Source organism: Leopardus geoffroyi, chromosome B2, assembly GCF_018350155.1.
Source record: "Leopardus geoffroyi isolate Oge1 chromosome B2, O.geoffroyi_Oge1_pat1.0, whole genome shotgun sequence".
Classification (NCBI taxonomy): Eukaryota; Metazoa; Chordata; class Mammalia; order Carnivora; family Felidae; genus Leopardus; species Leopardus geoffroyi.
In genome coordinates, this window is record NC_059332.1 from 39,058,147 (window position 1) to 39,082,606 (window position 24,460).

The 24,460-nt window shown below is 52.4% G+C and overlaps 1 protein-coding gene across 1 annotated transcript in view; it reads right to left on the reverse strand.

Annotated features, from left to right (window-relative positions):
* Positions 1–14,019, reverse strand: part of LRFN2 (leucine rich repeat and fibronectin type III domain containing 2) — a 183,756-nt gene extending 169,737 nt beyond the window's left edge. Inside the window, exon 1 of the mRNA XM_045498093.1 lies at positions 12,976–14,019. The gene's annotated coding sequence lies outside the window, so the exon portion shown is untranslated. The remainder of the gene's footprint in view (positions 1–12,975) is intronic.
* Positions 14,020–24,460: the final 10,441 nt, after the last annotated feature.

The window sequence follows — 24,460 nt, forward strand, 5'->3', positions numbered from 1 at the left end:
GAGGACACACAGCACATAGGTGCAATCACTGAGATTTGAACCCAGCCTGTCTGGCCCCTGGGCCTCAATCACTGTGCTAAGACTTCCTCTCACATAACAAGTAGTCAGTAGGGGACAACTGGGTGGCTCAGTCCGTTAAGCATCAGACTTGATTTCAGCTCAGGTCATGATCTCAGGGTTCCTGAGATTGAGCCCCGCGTTGCGCTCACACTCACAGACTGACAGCGCAGAGCCTGCTTGGGATTCCCTCCCTCCCTCTCTCTCTGCCCCTCACCCGCTCCCGTGCACACACTCTCTCTCAAAAATAAATAAACTTAAAAAAAAAAGTGCCCCCTAAATAGTAGCAATTGATAAGAAAAACAAAAAAAATGCATCACCCCTCTGAATGATATCCCCAGTTTATGTTCCCATGGGGTGTGAATTGATGATTCTGAGCCCGTGGGAAGGAGGGCAAGGGTCCCTTTACCTTATACTTTACATTTTCTCTGCTAGAGGCCCCTGAGCAAGGGCAGATGGTAGGGATCCTGGCAAGGGAGCCTGGGCACCCAAAGCCCCGCTTCACAGCAGGCCCATGGAAATGCAGATGTGCACGCTGTGTGCCCCGAGATAGCTTACTTCCAGGAAGCCTGGCCCCAGCTACACCCTCAGGCTCAGGCCTCACTGCTCACCCTCCTTCCTCCCTGCCCCCAGTGGGGGCCACGCAGGTGCAGAAGGCAGAGGGGATTCCTGCTTGTCCCAGAGCACCTGTCTCCTCTTCCCCCATGAAAAGAGAGTGGGGACAGTGAGATGAGCTTCCCGGCCACAGCAAGCGGCGTCACGTGACCCAGACTCAAGCCATGGCCGTATCTCCTCAGGATGGAGGTAGGAGGCAGGGACTGTGAGGAGTCTGGAGAGGAAGGGCTCCTGGCCGCAGTCCAGAGTAAAGCCGATACACCTTCCAAACTTCTGCTCAGATGGGAGTCTTAGGCTGCAGAGGGCAATGCTCAGCAGGGACCCCCCCCCCACCCCAATCAGGGAGGGGACTGGACCCAGCAGAACATGCAGGGCCCCCAGGTATCGCCACAGCTCCTCCTCTGATACCCACTGGCCTGCTGGGCCCTTGGGAGCAAGGTCTGGCCTGGAGATGGGCCTGGGCCCAAGCAGCTCTGCCTGTGATTGGAGCTAAAACACAAAGGGCGAGGGAGTCGATCGGGACCCCATGGAGGTCAGGACATCAGCCTCCTTCCAGGGACACAGGAAAGGAGGAGGCAGATAGCCAGCAAGCCCCCTAGCCAGGGCTTCTGCCACCCCTACCCTGGGCCTGCTCTTCGGCCCTCACCCGGCAGCCCAAATTACCAGTCAGGTCCATGGCCCCGACCCTGGGGGCATTCCCAGCTCCCACAAGGGTCCCTGTCTTTCCCATGGGTGCAGCGAAACTGTTATAGAAACTGAAGGTGTATGAAGACAAGAATGCCACCTCATCCCTGTCCCTCTTGCCATCTCCAACTCAGGGATCACAACATATGACAGCCTGAATCGCAGATAAGAGTGTGGGCTCAGGAGTCATGCTTCTTGGTCTGGAATCCAAGCTCTGCCTTCTTATCTGCGTGACCTTGGGCAAGGTACTTGACTTCTCTGGGCCTTTGTTTCCTCACTTGTAAAATGAGCTAAAAACAGGGCCCACCCCCACAGAATTAATGTGGGGATAAAACCAGCATATAAAGCTTACATTAGAATAATGCCGGGTCCACCGTAAGCATTCCATACACAGAAACCATTATCCTGACGGCATAATATCATATAATTCAATCCAAGCATGACCTGGTCATTCCATTAGCCTCTCTGAGCCCCAGTTTCCTCACCTTTAGATGGAGACAATTCTGCTTGCTCTACTTCCTCACTGTCATGGGGTCCAAAGTACATAAACATGGCTACAAGCTGAGCTTTAAAAACTATCAAGTGTTGTGTATATGGAAGGGACAAATATAATATGTACTCTAACAAATGTAAGGCAGTACAAACATAATACTAGTGGGTTGTGATACAACGTAAGCTAATACTCTGCATTAAAAACTGAGTTGAGAAAGAGACAAGACAGATGGAGGAAGAGGAGGAGAGGCAGAGAGAGGTGGAGCGAGACAGGGACGGCGAGTGAGGCCTGAACGTCAAGAGCAGGGAATCAATGTTGTACTGTAATTTAAAAACCAATATACAGTAAATAGCAGCCCGGCGCCATCGAGCAGCAGCATAGCAGCGTGGCCCGGCCTGAGATTACTCACACCCGAAGCTGGGCCAGCCACTGGTGCCCCACCAGCCCGCCCTGTAAGTCCTGATCCATTGCTCTCTCCCTGCTCAGGGTGATCCAGAGCTGCTGGGACCCACGATGCCTCCCAATAATGTGCCATATTTGCATGGTACGAGATTTATGGACCCAGCTGATGACATAGTCCTGGAAATGGGGTTGGGGCCTGGATTTCTCCCCTAAAGAGAGAGGGACTGGGGTGGGGTGTTGGTTCTAGGAAGCCCTGGCTTTGAGGTGGGAGCATCCTAGAGGCCCAGGCCCCAGTTGGCTCCCAACCCCTCCTTGCTCTCCTCCTAGGGCTCTGACCTGACCCTCTTCTGCTCTTCACCACCTCCCTGATTCCTGTCCCTGCCTCCTGGTCACACACCTACTCCCCAGCACCATCCCATGTCCTACCCTAGACACTGACCCCATCATCTATTTCTGTACCCAACTTCCCCAGGGTTCCTGAAACAATATCTCCTGGGTGTTCCTCTGGGCCTGGTTTCTCCCCACCAGAAGTCTTCATTCTCTCTTCCTGTGTCCCAGCTCAAGGCTCATTTTCCTGCCGCAGGTGCTTTCCCAGCTCCTTCAAATGGAAGGTCCCTCTTCCTAGGAGCAGGATGGGTCCTGGGGCATGGGTGTTGGAGGCATGGGCAGGAATCATGGCTCAGGGGGATGTCTCTCTCTGGCCTTCTCTTCACATATGGCCCAGGCTGAATGAAGGGGCTCTCTCTCATCAGAAGGTCCCCCTGTCTAGGTTTCCCAACCCCCTTAGAGCCTCCCACACATCCCACCTCCACCCCCACCCCAGGGCATTTTAACATTTTCAAAAAAATCCAAATAATATGTCCTATGGCCCTGCCACTGACTTCCGTACCCTGAGGTACTTTGTTGTACAGACACAACCTTTTTTCCCCTGGGCCATGCTGTGTAGATCTAGGCTAGACTTGCAGACCTGGCACATGACATGAACTTCCTCCCACATTGATTACTTCCCAGTGATCTGACCCCGGCATGAGTAAAGACCAGGTGGGAGGGCCAGTCCCAGGCCCATCGGCCATCTTCACCCAAACCCCACCCCCCCCACCAAATTCCCCAGACCCCACGACTGAACACAGTGCGGCCATAAGGCAGAATGGAAACCCCACTGGACCAGCAACTACTTGGTAACTTTGGTGCCTCAGTTTCCCCTCACGTAAAATCAACATAATCATAACGTCTGTCCTGCCTGCCTGGTAGGATTGTTGGGAGGGTCCAACAGGATCATGTGGAGAGTATTATGAAATTCCCCAAGTTGTTGTATCATTTAAGGGGTGCTTATGGAAAGGAGCACCAGTTAAGTTGGTCTACAGTGTTCTTCTCCATGCTTAGGAAAATGCCCTCATTATACCCACTATGAATAATGACAGCTCACACTTCTACAGCATTCACAGTGTACTGGGCACTGCTCCAAGCACTCTACATAAAGTAATCTGTTAAATTTTCCTAACGCTATGTGATGGACACTATTATTATCCCCACTTTGCAGATGAGGAAACTGAGGGACAGAGTCACCAGCTTGAGTTCACACAACCAGGAAAACAGGAGACAGTATAAAGCCTAGGAATGGAAGTCCCAAGGCCCCCATGATCCCTGCATGAGAAAGATGCCCTGTCCCTGTGGTTTAGCCTCTAAGTGTTCCAATATAATGTGCCATGTTTATCTGCTCCTTCCTCCTCTTTGACGTCAACTGCCCAAGAACAAGGAGCAGGATTTTCCCTATTGGAGGTTTCTCAAGTGTCAGGAGCCTGCCTGCCCCATTGCAAACCTCTCTGTGCTCCTCCCTGCCAGCAATCAACGCCCAGATTCTTGCCCATCGAAGGCTGGGCAATCCTCCTCCCCCGCCCCGAGTGATGGCCCTTATCTGTCATGTGCTTAGAAGCCGTGACCAGACAGAGGGTCCGGGATTTATGTCTATTCTGAGGCCTCTCCTCACTTCCCCTGCTCCCCAGCTCAGCCCCTGTGACGCAAGTAACCAGGCCCAGAGGAGGAAGATTAAATGGTCCCTTTAGGGCCAGCTGCCCCTACACGGGGACCATGACCCCCAAATCTCTTCATCCAGTCAGTCTGCATTTGGGTGAGATGGTTAGATGTCAGCTTAGTGATGGGTCAGAGGAGGGGTCTGGGAAAGCAGTGTGAGAGGACATTTCCTACGTGGTCTTCATCCCCACCACTATCATCATCATCACCACCACAGTCAGCTTTACATCAAGCAGTTAATCACGTGTGACCCTCAGCTGAGTTCTGCGTGCGCACGCACACACACACATACACATGCACATGATGGGAATGCAGGTGAGGGAAGGCGCTAGAAACAAGCCAGACTGGAGCCCCCAAGCCCGCTCCGCCGAGTCCCGGAGGCCACAGGCAGGGCTGAGAAAAGCACGGGAGGAAGACTCAGACGGTGGACGCGAGGGGGCTGCGTGCGCACGCGGGCTGGAGAGCTGATTCATCTCTGCGGCACCTGGCCCTCTGGGCGGCACACAGTAGGCGTTCAGGAGCTGCTCACAGAGCTAAACAATCTGTGAGGACTGCTGACCAGCCAGCCAGGAGAGGGCTGGGGGACGGAGCCTGGGCCTGGTCACCAAATGCTGACCTGAGGGCTTGAGGGGGCCGGGAGGGGGCACACTGGAAGCAGTGAAAGGAAGCCCCACTCCCAGGGCAGGCAGCAAAGCACAGAACCTACAGCCTCAGGAGCACAAACAGGCGAGCCAGCGGAGGCCCTCATGATGACCAGGCCTTGATCCCTCACGAGCGTTATGAGAAATGCCAGGAGAGGGCTTCCTCTGCCCTCTGAGGACACAGACAGCCCAGTCCGCTGCTGCACAGCACCTACCTCGGTAGAAAGGAGGTGGACTGGGGCTGCCAGGCCCACAGGGCTGATGCAGGGCGGCACTGTCTATTGCCGGAAGACTGATGTGAACCCAAGCTCCCAGGACCAGACCGACGCAGCCACACTCTGTCCCGGGAGAGGACAGGGTGCTCCCGTGCCAGCTCTATCGCCCAGTGTCTGCATCTCCCGGGACCTCAGGGACAGACAGCTCCTCCTGTCTCCCAGGGCTGCTGGGCGGCAGGCACAGTGACGGGTGTGAGCGTGCCATGGCAGCTCTGCTGTGATGGTGAACCTTTGCACGGCATCCCAAGTCTGGGTTCCCATGCCGGCTCTGTTACCCCTGTGGCCCTCCCGGTCTGAGCCTGGCTCCTCTCCCAGAGAGGGAGGAGGGCAAAACCGCACTCTGCCCAGGGACCGCAGGAGACCGCGCACGGAAATGCTCTTTGTCAAGTGGCCAGTGCTATGCAGGGCTGGATGTCATGTGTCCGTGTCTTTGAAGGAGAAGTGGCAGCAGTAGACAAAGGGAGTGTGTGCTAGTGTGCGTGTATGTGTCTATACATGAGAGAGCATGGGTATGTGCGAATGCGTGCAAGAGTGTACGAATGTGTGCACCGCAGGTGTGTGTGCAGGTGCACATGCGTGTTTGGAGATACAAGTATGGGAGCGTATATGGGCGCATCATGCATTTATGCATGCGTGTGTATGCGGGGAAGTGTGTATACGTGTGTGGACATGTGGGATGTGTGAGTGTATGTGAGAATGTGAGTACAAACGAGTGTGTGCATGGGGTGTCTGCTTGTGGGTGTGTGTGCACGTGCATAAAGTGCAAGTGTGAGTGTGTGTGCACACATGTGTTGGAGTGGGAGAGGGAGACACTTGCAGGCACAATGCCGCCCTGGGATGCTGGCTGTTCAAAACCGAACATGGTAACCTGGTAACGGGATTCAGGGCAGGTCTGCTGCAGTCGGGGGGCGCCCAGCTGAGGGAAGCATCAGGTCAGCACTGTCTGGGAGAATAGGATGAGAAGGGGGCTGGAGAGCAAGTCACTTCCAGAGCCTGAATGGTTCGGCAGACATATCTTTACTCAGGCGGGTTCCGGGAATTATAAATCAAAGGATCAAATACCTGGACTGTAAGGCACTTGAGGAGCCCCAGGCTGTCGCACAGGTGAGGACAGAAAGTGAGATAGGCTGCCCAAGTCACTGAGCAAGATCCTGGCAGAGTAGAAGGGAAAACTCGTTCCAGGTTCCCCCACTGTCCACCATGCCCAGCCTTGGTGACTTGTGATGTAAGAGGACCTCTAACCTTTAACCCTATGACCCCAGGTCACCATTTAGGCTCCTTCCTTTCTGTCCCAGGAGGACCTATATGGGTGTAACAGTGGCTGCATTAATGGGGGGCGGGTCACTGAATCAAAGCATCAACTTTGCTTGCCCTGGAATCTTCAATACCTTTTTGGAATGGTGGGGCCTCACCTCATGGACCTTGTTGGGAATTTCCAGATGTTTCCAGGAGCTTAGAAAGTCAAGCATGCCTTTACCCTCATTGCCACCGTCCCGGAGGCTCCCAATCTCTCTCTCATCAGACTCTGAGACCCAAGCTGGAGTCTGAGCCAAACTCACTCCTCAAGCTTCTCCAAGTCCTGCGGGCTGAGTGACCATATGTCACCCATTTTGGGGACCAGAAAGAGTCATGTAACAGCATGGCCTAGTTACAGCTACAGTTGACCCTTGAACAACATGGGGGCTAAGGGCACCCACTCTCCATATAGTCCAAAATTTCTCCGGGCGCCTGGGTGGCTCAGTCGGTTGGGCGGCCGACTTCGGCTCAGGTCACGATCTCGCGGTCCGTGAGTTCGAGCCCCCGCGTCGGGCTCTGGGCTGATGGCTCAGAGCCTGGAGCCTGCTTCCAATTCTGTGTCTCCCTCTCTCTCTGCCCCTCCCCCGTTCATGCTCTGTCTCTCTCTGTCTCAAAAATGAATAAAACATTAAAAAAAAAAATTTTCAAAATCTCTCTGTAACTTTTGACTGTTCCCAAAACTCAATTACAAATAGCCTACTGTTGACCAGAAGCCTTACCGGTAACATAAATGGCTGATTAACATACATTTGTATGTTATATGCATTATGTACTGTATTCATGCAGTAAAGCTAGAGAAAAGAAAATGTTATTAAGAAAATCGTAAGAGAGAATATGTTTACAGTACTATACCATATTCATTGAAAAAAATCCACACACAAGTGGACCTAGACAGTTTAAATCCATGTTGTTCAAGGAAGAGCCTCCAGAGACACAGTTGGGGGCCAAAGTAAATCCACTCCCCCAGTTTATTTGACGAAAGCTGCCTCAACAGGCACTAGATCAGGAGGGGGAAGGTGAGGACTGTGCCACCTTTGGGGACAGGGAATAGGAAGTAAGTCTTACAGAAGGGGATATCAGAAGACCAAACTGATTTGCATCCCAGTGAAGGTTATTAGGAAACTGAGTTAAGCCAAGAAGGAAGACCCCTGCATGCTGGCCTAGATCCAAGTGGGGTAGGGGGAGGGATGGGTTGAGGGGAGATGACCCAGAGAAAGAGGACTCGAGAGGGGCTCCACGTTTCTCTCACGTTGGTGGAGTCTGGGCAGAATGACTGAGGCTCAGCTCCTGCCAGTGTGTGGGCTGACACAGGACAGGCCAATAATAAATGCACTGAACTCTAAAAGAGCCCAGCTTTGGGATGTGGCAGTCTCTCATGTTCCAGGACTTCCCTGTGAATACAGGAACCCCCCGCCCCAAGGAGACCCAGGGTCTATGGCAGACTGTCTCATGCAAGTTGATACAATAGAAGAGCTCATTTAGTTACTTAATCCACTTGACACAGTTTAAAACCTAAGTCTTGTCTCTACAGTCCCAGTCTGTCCCTCAGGCTGGTCTGATCCCCATTAGCCTCAGCCCTTCGGGGTATTCAAGAAAGCGGGTCCAGATCTGTTCAAATCAAAGGTGGCTCGCCTTCTGTTGCCTGGAAGTAAGGCCACGCTCACCCTCCTGTCTCCTCTTCAGGATCCCTACACCCTCTACACAGCCTGCAGCTACAGTGCAAGGAAATCACCTGGCAAAGTAAAGACTGAGAGCTCAAGACAGGCATGGACCTAAACTTGCTTGCTCCATTTGGACTCAGGGGCTGAACAAGCCAGTGACCCTGCACGTGGCTGTCTCCGCTCTTTGCTTTCTCACCTCTTTTCCTCTGGCCCTCTATTCAAAGACTAGCCTCGGGTTTGGGGGCAGCCACCTCTCCTCTTGATAAAATGAAGATGTGCATTCAGGAGGTCTGGGACAGGATGGGGTTTGCATTGCTAGTCTGCTCCCTGGAGATGCTGATGCTGCTGGCACAGAGCACACTTGGGGTAGCGACATGTCACAGTGAATCTGTCCTCCTCACCATCTCCGGGATTCTTCTAGCCTCATTATAGTCCACTTTGCTTTTTTCCTAATCCTGGTCTGTTAGCTCTAGAATGTGCATTCTCAATGGGGGCACCAGCGCCCCCAAGGGGGAAAAAAATCTGTTCTTGGGAGGGGTGCAAAAAAGTTTACTTCTTGTATATGAAGCACAGATACACCTATGGTATATAAACAGATCTATGGTACACCCATGGTATTAAAATCCACGCAGGGGTGCAATTAGGAAAAAGGTGTCTAAAAAGCTCCTTGAAGACAGTAGCAGCGGAAAGAGGGCGTAGAAACATCAGCCTAAGGAAAATGGCTTCTGCAGACTCCAGGGCCAACGCCTCCCTGATGGCTGCCAGGTTACAAAAATGATGTCTATGTCAGTGTGTCCCTTCCTAGCTGCCTGCCACTGATCCCACTTAATGTCTAGACCACATGCCCCTCTTCTGCCTTCCCAGAAGGCACAGCGCCCACCTGGCTGGCCTGTCACCTTATTGGTTAATCTTAGTCCCACGTGAAGCCGATATAATAGAGTCCACTTTCAGTGCCCTTGTACCTAAGAAGTATTACAGTTGACATTTTAGTGACTTAGGAAGGGGTCACAAATATAAACCTGAGTGCTAAGGGTATTATGCCATGTAGGAAGTGCATTCATGCACGCCATAAGCATTAACATCCTGATTCATCAGGATTCATCGGCAAGGAAGCACGAGGCTCCAGGGGAGGGAACACAGGGCAGAGCTGGGTCCTGTGGGCTTTGAAGTCAGACAGACATGAGAGTTGAGTGACCGCTCTGTCACGTACTAGCGACCAGGCAGGTCCCAACTTCTCTGAACCTCAGTGTTCTCATCTGTAAGGTCGAGGTGGGAATAGTGGTGATTTCATAGAATTGGGAGAATTCAATGAGATAATAATGTGAAGCTCTTAGCATATGCCTGGCACATGATAAGCAACCAAGATATTGCTTCAGGAAGCTGGTCCTGATAGCCTAAGAAATTCTCAGAATATCCATTCTGCTTGCTCACTACCCCCACCCCTGAAGCCTCCCAAATCCCCAGGAACCTCTAAGAATTTCAGAGAAAACAAAATCTGTCTTCTGTGAACTTCTATGGGCTTTTGCTGTTCCTGAAATCCTCACCTCCTCCAAGGAGCCCTCCTGATTGCCCTCGCTCTGAGCAGGCTGGACATAGCCACGGTTCCTGGTTGCCATCTTCATATCTGACTGCCGGCTCCCTGACAACACCTCTTCTTAGGCATGCTCATTATGGTTTCACCTCCATATCCAGTCCTATTCCAGTTGGCTCATTAGTCAGACCTTGCTAAATGCACCCTGGGTCTGAGCGTCTCTTCCCAACTCTACTGACGGGACCCAGGTCCAATCACAGGCCCTACACACACCCCAGCAGAAGCCGTGCCCATTCACTGGGTCTGCACCTGACCCCATCCTGGGGAGGCCACTCTGGGGGCAGCCAGAGGCAGAGTCAGGGAAGAGAAGGGAGGGGCTGGGTTCTGGGAGAAATTTCACACTCAAGCCTTGGACAGGAAAGGGTGACAGATGACACTTGTAAAACACGGAGCCTGTGCTTCCTGAGCAAATGTGCGTGGCTGTAAAAGTCTGGAGCAAGTGAGAAAGAGGGAAGCAGGTGCCATAGCCCCAGAGGTGAAATTTGCTCTCTGAATATCAATTCCCAAAGTTTTCTGGAGGGTTTCCTGGAGTCTTTTAAAGATCAGTGTACTGTCCAGACAGCTAGGTGGGTGGGGAAAGCCAGGGGTATTAGCACCCCCTCCCCCTCCAACCAAACACTCCTCCAGATCTGACCCAGGACTTGGGGGGCACCAGAACAAACATGAGGTTATCACACATCTATGAGGCATTGTGCCACCATGTCCTTTCACCAAATGAGAACATGGAGGCTCCAGTCGTCAGCCAACAAAGATGTGGCAGAGGCAGAGTTTGAACCCAGGCCCTCCAAGTGGAGGTTGCTTTCCATTGCATGCCAACTCTATCCCTTCAAAGCAGTTGGACCCTAAAACACCAATGGTGTCCCAAGAAAAATTGCAAAACACCCACACTGCTGTTGCTTCTGTCCAGGGTCCAATTCCACTTGGCTATCTCTGGTTGGTTTTCTTCCTCTACATCTCTGGCATCAGAATGGGGATGCCCCAGATGCCAATAACTGCTCATCTCCACCTCAGCCAGGGGACTTTCTGAAGGAGGAAAGACTGGCTGGAGACACTCCACAAGCCTGACACGCGGAGGCCAGAACCCCTGGATGCTTGGTTTCACTTTAGAGCCTCAGCTGAGATAAGAGAGCTGACTCCCACTCCAGCCAAACCAGAGCTTGGGTGGCCAAAAGGCAGCCAGTTTCCCCAGTGGCGCCACCTACCTCCTCTGCATTTCCCACCCCATCCAATTCCTCCTCCTCAGTCTCCCCTCAGGGAAGCTCCCTGCTCACCCTCTCTCAGGGCACACTCCCCAGCTGCTCAGATTTCTGGGCCTGGGCAAGGAGCTGGCACCTGGGAGGAGCAGGGAGCCCGAGCCCCAGCCACCGCTGCCGGGCACCCGGTCCAGCCGGCCAGGAGCCGCAGCTGGGAGCCGACCTCCTCCCGGAGAAGCAGCGCCAGAGGCTGAGACCGAAATGCCAAGTTTGCTGTTTGTATTCCCCAGGGAGAGGGCCGGAAGATAAGTAATGATATTCCTGGGCAGGAATTAGACCAGAAACTCTAAATCGAGGGCTGGGCAGGGGGCCTGAGCAGACGCATGTGAGGGGAGGAAAGACACGGAACTCTGCATCCCAGCCAGAGTCAGAAGGGAAAGACGACATTCCAGCGTCAGCAGAAGGGCCCGGGCAGCTGGCATGGTCCGCGGAGGCTGACAGGTCCAAGACCAGGCCCACACGAGCTTCCCAGTCCCCCCTGCGTGACCCTGACCCCCTCTAGCCTCCAAAGTACCCCACACGCAAGTCCCAAGCTGGCTAGGCTCCACTGTACAGTGGCTGTATGAAGCCACGGGTGGCAACCAGCCTTGGCCACAACCCCAAGACCGGGGACCCACACTCCCAGTCTCCCCTGATCCTGGGACCCACACACCCGGTCCCCCACCTCGGCCTCCCCACCATGAGTTCCAAACCGGGCCCCGTTCACGGACAACAGCCCACCCAGAACCTCCCTCCCACCACCCGCCTGGGTCTCTGGAACTTCACAGCTCAGAGCTGGCAGTTTCCTCCCCAGCCTTGCTCCTCCCCAGCCACAGGGGTCAATTTCGAGAAGCAGCCTGTACCCTCCCCCCCAGCCCTACAAGGCCAATCAGCCCATTGCAGCCACAGCGCACCCCCCTCACACACACACACACACACACACACACACACACACACACACACCACTGTGGCAAGGCAGGGGTCGGCGTCTACAGCCATGCTTATGACTCCAGCTCCCTCTCCCCACCAAGTGTCTGTCTGTCTGTGGTGTCTGTGATTCTCAGCTTGCACTTGGTGTTGGCTTGGCTCAGTCCCTCCGCAGTCTCCGCTCAGGCTCACTACTCATTCTTTCTGAGGCTCCGGCTTTCAGGGGCTCCGTCTCCCTCGAACTTGCTGCCTATGTCCTTTGTACTAGGGTGAGGGACGGGCAGATGAACAGGACACCTCCCTGTCACTGCCGCGGGTCTGTGCAGAGCACAGCACTGCTGGCCTCAGAGCAGTCCATCCCTCTCCCCCCTTCCTGCTCAGGCCAACCTTACAACCAGGGCAGGGCTAGGTGGGAGACAGACCTACCAACCAGGCACGGCTAATGCCAGTTTCCATATTGCTTCATCATGCCATTCTGATGCCCCAAGCTGCACACACACAATCCCCCCGGATCTCCCTGCCTGAGGCCAGGATAGGGCCCTGTGCCTGCCCTACCTGCCTCCCCAAACTGCAATGATGCCTGCCTTCCCTCCCTCCGCGCCGAATCAACCCCTCTGCACCCAGCTCTACCCCACCCCACTCAGCCCACAGAGCGCAGGGAGCCCTGGCGTCCGACCCAGCCCCCAGCAAGAGCTGGAGCCAGGCCTCGCATGTGGGGAGATGCAACAGAGTGGTCTGGCGGCAAAGTTCTCCTCCTGCTTCGAACGCTGCCGTACACCTGAGGCTCCCGTCTCTCCCTCCTGCTCGCCGGCCTCGCACGGACCCATTCTCCCCGCTCCCAGCCAGAGTTTCACCACCCCCCCCCTCCGGGGCAAAAAAAGAAATGAAACCTCCCGCGATAAGGATGGGCGAAAAGAGGTGTCCGCACGACTGCCCGGGTGAGGGAGTCCTCAAGTGAGAAAGAAAGGGATGCAAAGTTCCCGGTTCCCCCAGGCGCGTTCAGCCCCGCGCCGAGCTCCCCGCAAATGCCCCAACGGATCGCGGAGACGCGGCGGCAGGCGACCACTCACCTGGGCGAGGCAGCATCTACCCCTGGCTGGGAGGCTCCGAGGCCGGCTCCGCGGGGCGCCCGGGCTCCCCGGCTCGGCCACGCATCCTTCCCCGCCCGAGACAGGCTCGAGCTAAGCCCTCCGGCTCCGGCGAACGCAGGCAGATGGTGGCCTCGGACGTCCACGCGGGGAGAGCCCTGAGCGGCTTATTCAGTTATATCCACAGCATTTAGCGAAAAGAACGGAGGGAAAAGCACAACTTGTTCTCTTCTCTTCCAGATTAAAAAAACAAAAAACAAAAAAAAAACCCAAACCAAAAATAAGATAATTCCCCCCCCCCTAGGAAGACGCCGGTAGGATTTTCCAGATCGAAGAACCCGGGGCATTCCCAGGGACCTCGGGCATCTCGGAATGTGGGGTGTCTTCAAGTTCAGGCGAGCCAGCCGGGGTGTGCGTGTGTGCGTGTGCGTGTGTGTGTGTGTGTGTGTGTCTCAGCGAGAGAGAGCCAGGCACTCACACCCACACGCACACACACAAACACACTCCCCCGCACTCCCCGCGTGCACACCGCCCCCCGCGCGCGCGCACACGCGCGCACCCGGACACACACACACACACACACGCACAGCGATCACACGCACGGATCCGGCAGGGAGCCGGGCCGGCTGCGGAGGCAGCGCGGAGCCGGCGGTGGAGAAAGCCCAGCGGCCGGAGGCGCCCGAGAACCTCGGGCGGTGCGCACCGTCCCCGCCGAGCTCTCCAGCGCGGCAGCCCCCAGCGGTGGCCGGCGGAGCTGCAGGAGCCGGGCCCGCCGCCCAACGCACCCCCTTTCGCGCCGACCTCCACCGCCGCCGAAACCGGAGGGATTCGCGCGGCCCGCGGGGGTGGCCTGGAGCCGGCGAGAGCCGGCCAGAGGGCTCCGCACGGAGAGACGGGAGGGCGGCGGGCGGGCCGCGAGCCCCGGAAGCCGGGAGGGCGGGCTCGGCGACCGAGTGGCGCGGGCTGCCCCTGCGCAAGGCGGGCCGGGCGGCCGGGGCTGCGCCGCTGCAGCCGGCGCCGGTGCTGCCGCCTCACGTGCGGAGCGCGCCGTGCAGCCTCCAGCCCCGCCGCCTGCAGGACGCAAACCCGCCGCGCCGGCCCGGGGCTGGGGGTGGGGGCTGGGAGGATCGCGCCCATCCAGCCCGGGGCCCGGCTCCGAGCCCCGCATCCTGGCGGGGGACCCGTGAAAGATGAGCGCCGGGAACACGCGCACACACAGGCTTAGACTTTCCGTGAGTATCACAGGGATCCGTGAGGTGTGCGGTGGCGCCAGCTGTTTGCACAGCACCTTTTGCAACTCTTTCCTTGTGTGATCCTCCCAGCAACCCCTCATCTGACATGGGAGGACACTGAGGGCCGGAAGTCTAAAGCGACTTGTCCAAGGCACGTGGCAGGTAGTCCCTACTCCAGGCTGACTGTGGGCTTAGCATCAGAAGGTCGGGGTCTGGCCAGGGTCTCATCTTCCTTTGGTTATCCTCTTTACCCACTGGGATCAGCAACCAGTTCCTGGGAAGGCTAGACTGGGCTCTGCCTTACTGAGCTTCCCAAGAGGTACCTGTCCTACTGAAAGAAATGAAAATTTGAGATTCCTGCTGGCACTCTAGCTGGTTAATCCAGGGGCAGGGAAAATGTCTCAATCCATCTCTTCTCTCCTAGTGGCTAACGCCTCCCTTGCACCTGTCCCAGATACCCACAGGGAGGCACATGTGGCATGTGGCTGTGTCTCTGCAGCCCAGGATTGGCTCAGCTGGATAAATCTGTAATATAAGACCCTGCCTCCTACCTGCCTATGCACACAGGTGGGTGTAGATTGGCAGAACCCCCTGCACCCAGGCCCCATGTTCCGGACACCCTCTCCATGTGCATCCAGGGAAACTGCCATATCAGCCTACTTCAGACTCTGAAAAATAGGCCCTTCCCTGCAGGGATTCTGGAAAGCCTGGGGGACGGGGGGCAGGGAGAAAGGCATGGCCAGGATGAAAGTCAAGGTATATCAGGGTGTGCTGGGTTAAGAAAAGAGAAGCGGAGCTGGGGTAGGGATAGACGAGGGGAGAAGAAATGGGAAAGAGAGGAAGGAGAAAGCTGGAGGTGCTTTGAAGGAGGTAGCAGATAGGGAGAAGAATGTGAAGAGAGGAAGATGGGGGAGGGACAATAGAGGGGGAGATAGGCAAGGCCAGTATTTCCTCCCTTGCTTACCTGAGGGTTTTGCATACCACAGGTGGGGGCTTCTGGGGAGGGGGCATTGGGAGTAGAAGGAGGAACTGAATTCCAGGTTCCAGTCTCTGAATTACCCCAAGAGAAAGGGGCTAGGTTATCTCCTTAACCCTACAGTCACCCATGAGAGAACTGAAATCCCTAGTCGCAGGGATAAGGACCAGGCTAGCACCAGAGCAAAACGGAGCTGCTCTCAGAAACCAAAAAAGCATTAGGGGGGCATGGGGGAGGGGCCGGAGCCCCCAGAGATGCTGGAAGGATGCCCCAGTCCCTGCTGCAAAGTGAACCCAATGCCTCATCAAAAAGTTTTCCCAGCCCAGAGAAGGGAATGCATATTCCCTGGACCTGGATCATTTCTCTCTCTCTCTCTCTCTCTTTTTAATGCATATGCATGAAATGTATTTAAATGAATGGTTCGTTTCTTGCATTTTGGGTAATTCTGAGGACAACGGGTTTATTTTTCCAATTGCATCTGCTTTACCTTACCACTGAGCCCTGGGCCTGGATGCTCAAGGTGGCTTTTAGACTAACCAACAGTGTGACAACGCCTTCCCCTCAAAGGGGCTGGACAGTGTACTTTCTAAGGACCTGCCCAGCTCTGGGAACTCCCCAGGGACCTTGGCAATTGGAGCAGGGTGGGGACCCAGATGCACCTTGGGAGGTGGAGAGAAAACCAGTCTGCAATCACCACTCACGGTGGGAAACCGCTGGATGATAACCCCACTTCAATGATGGAAAGGTCAATGATGGTGGGTTTTTTGATTGCTCGAGCAAACCCAGAAGGGCTGGGTAGGGGGTGACTGCTGTGTTAACCACCTTCCTGCTTTTACTGATTGCTGAACCCCAGAGGAGAGCCAGGACTTTCCAAAGGGGTACACATGGCTGGGATAGGGGTGGAGGAACAAGGAAGAAAGCTTGTACACAAGCCATTCTAACAACGCTATTTATTTTCCACTCTTCTAAATAACCCTGCAATGGACATCTTTGTATCAAATTCTCCACCCACATTCTTGTTGTGTCTTTGTTTGCTCTAGATTCCTGGAAGTAGAATTACTGGGCCAAAGGGCATGAATATATTTAAGGCTCTGGGTACATTTTTCTTTGTTTCAGTTTGAGAGTCAAGGGCAGACAAATGATTTCCCAGAGAGCTCCTAGCAGGTGCCTAAGGGGTGTGCTTTGTGCCTCGTGCTGCATATCAGGGCCACACTACACACTTGAATATAGCTCCAATACCTCAATTTGAATTATCCAAGCTCCCCTGCCCCTAGCCATGACTCATCTTCCCCTGCCCGCCTGAGCACTCGTGACCAGCTTCACCCTATTGTCTGCATCCCTTGGCTTTCTGGCTGGACTCTAGACACTAACCTCCCCACTGCCCCCCCTCCCCAGCACCCTTCTGGGCACATGGCTGGCTCCCAATACCCACTTGCTCAGCGGGATCACAGCTCCTGATCAGAAGAGTTCTCAGGAGGGGCTGGAGTGGGGAGGCCTTTAGCGTGAGGAAAAGAAGGTTGAGTTGGCCTGGGCCTCCTAACAGATAGAACCATCTGTGCAAAGGACTATGACGAGCCTCTCTAGTGTGAAAAAGAGAAGAACCTGGTATAAACAGAAGTGAGGGATTCAGATTAGATGGTAGGACAGAGCCACGTGCCTGAGTGTGTGGAGTCACAGGGTGGGAACTGTGGAGCCTGTCCCAGGCGAGAGGTGCAGTCTGTAATCCCAATAATGCACTAGATGCTTCTCAGAGTCTCCCATGGCACCTCTAAAGACTGACTTTGTGGGCCAGGGGAATAAGAGAGATCCTGGGGCACAGATTCCTAAGACCGTGAGATCTCCCTCCACTGAGTCTACCATATAGGCTAGAAGCAGGGAACCACTCCTAAATTCTTAGCACTCCATTCACCCGGCTTATCCCACAGGCCTTGTAGAACTCGGGCACATGTATCCTCAGAAGCTGAGGCCCAACCCCAGAGTGCACTTTCTGGAGATGAAGGTCTGGTGCCTTTTAATCCTGCAGTGCCCTCCACCCCTCCTCCCTTCCCAAGTGCTGGAGTAAGTAGCAGCCCAAATAAATCCCTATTAGTATGCATATGTATTCCCAAATTCCTTAACAGCATGACTAACACCACCTACAGCCATTAGCTCCAGTTTGTTTTCTAAATCCAGTTTACTTTTCATCTGCAAGCCCTCTGTTTACTCCTCCCCTTCCCCAGGCCCCATAGGCTCCCTGCACAGCTTCACCCTCTCGCCCCAACACCAGGTCTGGGGCTGGGTGCCTGATGCATCAACAGGTCAGAGGGTCCTGGGAGATCATATTCAATCAACAGAGCAGTCTCTTCGAGTATCTTCTATGTACCACTGAGCACTTGGCTAAATACTGTAGGGAGAAGAGAGGGAAGGAGAAGGCAGTCTCTTCCCGGAGAGAAAGGACACAAACCAGTTCTGGCACGGCGCCTTGCAGTCTATAAAGAGCATTCCCAAATGCTACCTCACTTGTTCCTCACAACAATCGCATGAAATAGATCATCATCCCCATTTTACAAACAAAGGCACTTAACGTGATGGCTCCCAGAGTTTGAAACTCTGAATGGATGGCCCTGGATTCCAAATTGAATCATCTGACTCCCAGGCCCCTTCCTGTGTACAGAGAAGCTTCTCTAATACTGTCCGGGATGCACTCAGTGGCAAATTATCTGGTACAGCCTGAGGTGCAGTAGGCATCCAGCAAAGGGAAGGCCAAGGCCACCAGGGCTAGCTTGGTACAGAATTTGCAGCCTGGGAGAACCAGCCTGGCAAATGCAGAGTTAAGAGACCCTGGGCTTGCAGGAGAGTGTGGGAGAAAGAGCACCAGAGGGTTAGATGGAGGGATCTGGATTATGGTTCTTTAGCGTGACCTTGCGCAACTCTAACTTTCTCTGGGTCTCACCTTTTCCACCTCTAAAATGGGAGAGTTGGAGCTAAATGATCTCTAAGATCCAATGAAAAGCAGTAAAGAAAATAGCCATCCAGAGCGGGACGTGAGATGCCATGACTCGATGGACAATAGGCCAATGTCATTGACTTCTCTGGCTTTTGCCTCTTACCAGGGAATCCCCAGATCCTAAGGGTGGTATTGAAGTAGAAACACTGGGCTGTGGCAAGTGCCCAAGGGGACCTGGGAAAGATCAGATCTCTTAGCTCTACCCAGGCACTTGCCGCAGCCTTCCCCAGACCGCCTTGCACCCCCAGCCCCATTTCTCTTGCCATCGGGCACATAACAGCAGGCTTTCCAGGCAACACATTCGATGCACTGTGTGCCGGCCACGCCTCTTTGCCCTGGACAATAGTTATGGTATTTAATTCTCACAAAACCCTGTGAGACAGGTACTGTTCTTGTCCCCATTTTACAGGTAGGGAAACATGGCACAGAGAGGCTGAGTAACTTGCTAGGTCAGAGAGTTGGCAGGGGCGGAGTCAACATGCTATCCCTGGCACTTGAACTCCAGAGCCTGTGCTAGAAGTGACTGGTTGTGGAATAGACTTGTTTAAGGAAAATCAGGGTAAGGAAAATCACAGTCGAGTCTCCCCAATGGACAGGGCAGATTTCCTGCTTGCACACCAGCTTAGTCCCTTCCTTCACCTCTCCCTGCCTTCTTTTATGCATTGTTTGGAGCATACAGTCATAAGTATGTGGTTTGTTTTATAATCCAGTCAACTGTGGAAGCATGGCTGTTGTCATTTATGTCCCTGCCTTAGCATCCTTCACCCAAGAGATTTATCGCAGCAGGAATTGACTGACTACAAAATTCTCTCCGTTCCTTACTCAAGCCCTTGGCTTTTCTTTCAAAGGGACTTGGAGAGTGAAGCAGAAACCAACCCATTCCTGGTCCCAAGCAGGACAATAATTCAACTCCCCCTAATAAAACTGCCTTTGTAGGTTTCATGTGAAAAGTACAGACAAGGATTAAGGGAAAGAACAGCTGTGGCCCCATCCTAGACTCTGGTAGAGCCGACCAGCTCTGTATGGCTACAATATCAGAGAATAAGGTAAAAGTGAAAAGTTTGGGAAAATTCTGTGTTTCCAGAATAGAGAGATCACTTTCTAAAATGTTTTCTGAGGGAGAGAGGGAGGGAGGGAGACAGACAGAGAGAGAGAGAGAGAGAGAGAGAGAGAGAAACAGAGGGAGAGAGAGAGAGAGAAAGAACACGCAAGTGGGAGAGAGGAGCAGAGGGAGAGAGAGAGAATCTCAAGCAGGCTCCATGCTCGATCCCACAACCCTCAGATCAGGACCTGAAGCTGAAATCAAGAGTCAGATGTTTAATGGACAGAGCCTCCCAGGCACCCCCTGAAGGGATCACTTGTAAAGCAAGGAAATCAGACAAGACTTCGAGGAGGCATTGACATCTGAATTACACTTGAAGAATGGATGGCATTTTTTAGCGGGTAAAGAGATGAGAGAAACTGGTGGTGCAGGTCGGGGTAATAGTACAGGTGAAGGCAAGGAGGCAGGGCAGGAAAGTGAGTGTGGGGAATTTTCTGGTGTGGCCAAAGCAATGGTGGAAAAAGACATGGTGGTGAGAAATGGGGGCTCCGGATATAGTCTCTTGGTTTAAACTTAAGTGCGGATATAGTCTCTTGGTTTAAACTTAAGTGCGGATATAGTCTCTTGGTTTAAACTTAAGTGCCCTGCCTGTAAGGAAAGTTACTTTAGGTTAGTTGCTGAGCCTCCTTGAGGTTCCATTACTTCAACACTAAAGTGCGATTAATAATAGTGACAATGTCACAAGCTGGATGAGGGGATTAAATGACATAAATGACTTTTGAATATTAGAGTGACACAAACTAAGTTTCCAAGACATGTTAGTTATTATTACTATTATTATTTTACAAGAGCATAGCAGGAGGTAGGAGCAGACTCGGCCGTCAGTGCCTTGAACATGGAGGTAGTGGGTCTGGGTTCCTTCGTGCAGACAACTGGGCAACACTGTAGTGTTTTGAACAGATCAATGTAAGAGCTTGGTGGGTGAACTGATAGGAGAAAGACCTGACTACAGAAAAGCATTTATAAATGTATTGAAATAGTCCAGGTTAAGGGGGGAAAGGAGTCAGATTGAAGGCTATCTTAGTGACAGTAAAAGGAGGTAGATGGGAGAAGAAGTAGAAGGAACCAGACCTTAGAGGGAACAAGACTGTGGGGTCTGAGGGGAAGGAGGATCATGGTCAAAGCTCACTTCACGTTATGAAGCTTACGCAACTGGAAGAGTGATTGGTGTCCTTGAGAGATACTGGGAGATGGAGAATGTGGGAGGTGGGGGAATGATGAGCTCCACACTGGACGTTTGGAGTTTGAGACCCTAGGTCCTCTTGTCCAGGACGTAATTCAATAAATGGGTCTGGAAGAAATAGCCGGATGTAGAAGGGAGGTGTAAATAGAGCACATCCCCAGGGGAGAAAGCATAGAGTGAGAGGGAGGTGGGGGTTAGGAATTTACACTTATTTGGCTTTACTCCATGTGTGGTCCTACACTAGCCATTTTACACATATTACCCATGATCCTCTTCACAAAGCAGAAATCTGTTAGCCCCATTTTATGGAGGAGGAGCCTGAGGCTCAACAAGGTTAAGTAGCTTATCCAAGGTCACCCTGGTAGAGAAGCCAGGCGAGGAAACAGAAAAGCAGCCCGCAAAGGGGTACTAGAACAGGCTCCTATCATGGGAATCAGGGAAGGTGAGGGGCTTAGAGTTTTGCTTCTCAATGTCCCCATGCCAAGGCTCACGTAGAAACTGGTATTTGTATGGCACATGGAGGGTATGTGGAGAGGCTGTTCTTCACTGGGGCTGATTTGCCCTCAGACTCCCCTGACTCTACATGGCACTGAATGAATCCCCAGCACTGAACGAATCAATAACTCAGCACAGCAGTAAGCATGGTGATATTGACAATCTCTAACAACTGGTACATCCAGGTACCAACCAATAAGAGCAAAGCCCCCTGCCACACCAGATATAGCTCTTTCTCATTGTTACATAATGAGGTCTTCCTTGGGGTCCTAGATCAGGGGCTTTGGCAGCCAGGCGGTGGAAAGGGGACTCTGGCAGTGGTTTGGAAATATTTCCATATTGTAATCACCCATATGGCTGAATGGTGCATCCCAGGCCTGGCTGTGACCAATATCCAGCACACCCATGTGCTATGACACACCAGCTAGGACAACTGGCTCAGAATTTGGTTACCTGGTGCATTTGACCTGGCAAAGGAGTGGGTCTATGAGGATGGTAACTAGTAACCGTCAGAACTATCAGGTTGGGCGACTCAGAGGTCATTGGTGGCCTTTAAGAGAGCAATTTCTGCAGTGTTATGAGTATGGAAACCAGATTGCTAGTGGTTGGGACTGAGTGGGAGGTGAGGAAGTAGAGGCGGTGAGCATATAATACTTTTTCGAGAAGTTTAGCTGCGAAAGGAGGGTGGAAGGTGGGATGAAAGCTCAGGAGAAATCAGAATGGAGGAAAGACTTTCTTGGGGGTGGGAAACACTTGGGTGTAAGCCAGAGACAAGCAGCCGGTGTAGAGAGAAAGCAAGAAGAGATCTTCCCTGGGGGAAGGGAGAGGTAGGAAGGGTTCAGGCGTGAACCCTAGAAAGAGAAAGTCCTTCTGCAGAGACCAGAGGAAATAAACAAAGGAAAAGGAGACGATTATGAGGTGGAGGGAAGTGATATGTGGTCTGGATCTTGTAAGTTGTATGGTACACAGAGAGAGGAAGTGGGATTGGAGGGGAGAGGGAGGTTGGAGCAGCCCTCTTGGGGATGAAACTGGCAGTCTGCCAGAGGACGAATATGAGTATTTCAGGCAGAAGTGAAGCCCATTGTTTTTATTTTGCTATGGTGGAAACTCAAGGGATCATGGGACTTTGTCCTGCAATTTATCAACCTGGAAATACCAGAAAGAACCAGAATGTTTGTGCTCTAGGATTTGGAGTAGTCAGGAGGGAGTAGGGATGTACCAACTGTGCAGTAAACTTTGGGTCCTTGTGAAAGATGGGTTATGGAATCCTGGGTAAGCAGGCTAGTGAGGATAGGGTGGGAAGTGAGGTGGGTTTGCTTTAAACAGGAGCTGGGGTTTAACATAGATGGACAGATGGAAGGATACACACTTGTGGCCAGAGCAAAGGAGAATAAGGACTTCCAGGTTTTTAGGATTGTACTGAATGTTGCCTGTCGCCAAGAGACCCATACCTGCTCTTTCTTCCTCTCCTCTGTATTACAAGGGTCTGGGCACCTGAAAAAACACTCATTTCCAAGACTCCCTTGCTAGGGTCTACTGATGGGAAGCACTCAAGTGAGATTAGAAGGCATGAAGAAGGTAGAAGCTATTTCTGCTTCTGGTAGCAGCATTGGCAGGGATGTGGGTCTGGGGAATCTGCCCAGTTTTAGCGGTGGTTCTGCTATGTCACTGCTCTGTCACAAAATGCAGAATCCTGGGACCTGGATTATGACACTTTCCCCTTTTTACAGTTTCATCTCTAGGAGTGATAATAGCTTCTTGAAGTTATCATTCTCTCTCTCTCTCTCTTTTTTTTTTTTTTGCTTCTATTTATTATTTTTTTTAATTTAAAGTTTATTTATTTTGAGACAGAAAGAGAGAGCAGGGGAGAGGCAGAGAGAGAGGGAGAGAGAATCCCAAGCAGGCTCCTCACTGTCAGTGTAGAGCCCCATGTGGGACTCAAACCCACAAACCACAAGATCATGACCTGAGCCAAAACCAAGAGTTGGGCGCTTAACTGACTGAGCCACCCAGGCATCCCTCTCTTTTTGCTTTTAAAAATCCAACCAACACATTTGATATACATGTCCTCTATTAAATTCCCCTCTGTTGGAAATAACTAGGGTGATTTCTGTTTTCCAAATGACATAGTTCTACCTCTGTTAGAAAGCTCCAGATGTCATGTGACATGTGGATGGCTAGTAAAGAGATGAAGGCCTTAGGATGGGGAGTACTGAGGTCAAATAGCTGAGATACCAGCGAGGGAAAGGCTTAGCATAAGAATCTATAATTGAGGGGTACCTTGGTGGCTCAGTCCAGAGAACACTCTCCTTATACCCAGCTCCCCAAGTTACTTTCCTCTGTACCTCCATGCAGATTTGTTTGTGATATGTTTGTCAAACTGTGATATGTTTGTCATCCACTGTCCCTGCTACTCTCTCCTAAACTATGTCCCCTTCATAGTTTCCCCACCTATTCAAATCCCCAGGAATGTATGTTGCCCCCATGTTTTTGAAAGTTTTAGTCCTTCTTAAAAGAGTTTCTTAATCTGGAGCCCAGAATCTAAGGGAGTCTATAACCCCCCTGAAATTGTATAGCCAATTTCACATGTATACGTGCATGGTATTTTTCCCCTTGAAAGAGAGACTATTGTATCTATCACACTTTCAAAGGTATCCTTTGTTCTCTTCATCTTGGGTGTGGGTGCAAGGAGAGGGAAAGAACATCACTGATGAGTCTTAGGTACTTCACTGTCTCAAGGTCTCTAACATTTTCTGTGACCTTGAAAAAATTCACTTTTGCTCTCTGGGCCTCAGTTTTTCATCTGTAAAATGGAAAAATAATTTATGCCCTTTAGGATTATCGCAAGGATTAGAAATAGTATAAAAGCCAACACAGCACCTGGCACGGTTGACTTTTAATGAAAGGCAGCTATACGTATTATACTAGTTTGGGTTCCTCCAGAAACAGACCTTTAGATAGGGGTTTGAGTACAAGTATTTTATTTGTGAGGTGACCTAGAAAATGTCAGTAGGGGAGTAGGGAGTGAAAAAAAGGTAAAGAACCCAATAAAGGGTGTGTTATCAAGCAAGTATTTTCAGGAGGGAGTAGGGATGTACCAACTATGCAGTAAACTTTGAGTCCTTGTAAAAGACGAGTTATGGGATCCTGGATAAGCAGGCTAGTGAAGATAGGGTGGGGAGTGGGTGGGCTTGCTTCACCAGGGAATCCATGGGATACAGTACAAAGCATGCTCTGAATTGCCCACCCCAGGGATAAGGAGCATTTTTGCCCATCTACTTGTCATCTATCACTGGCCAAGATCTTTCAGGGACATTAATTCTCTAGCACAACTGGCTCCCTTGGCCAGGAACACATCAGACATAAAGTCTCAGGTGTTCATAGTAGCAACTTAGCTGTGTACAGGTGAATGCTCAAGAGATAACAGCAGGGCAGTGATGGTAACTGCCACAGTGGGTAATAGGAAGCCTACCCCTATCCCCACAATCCATAT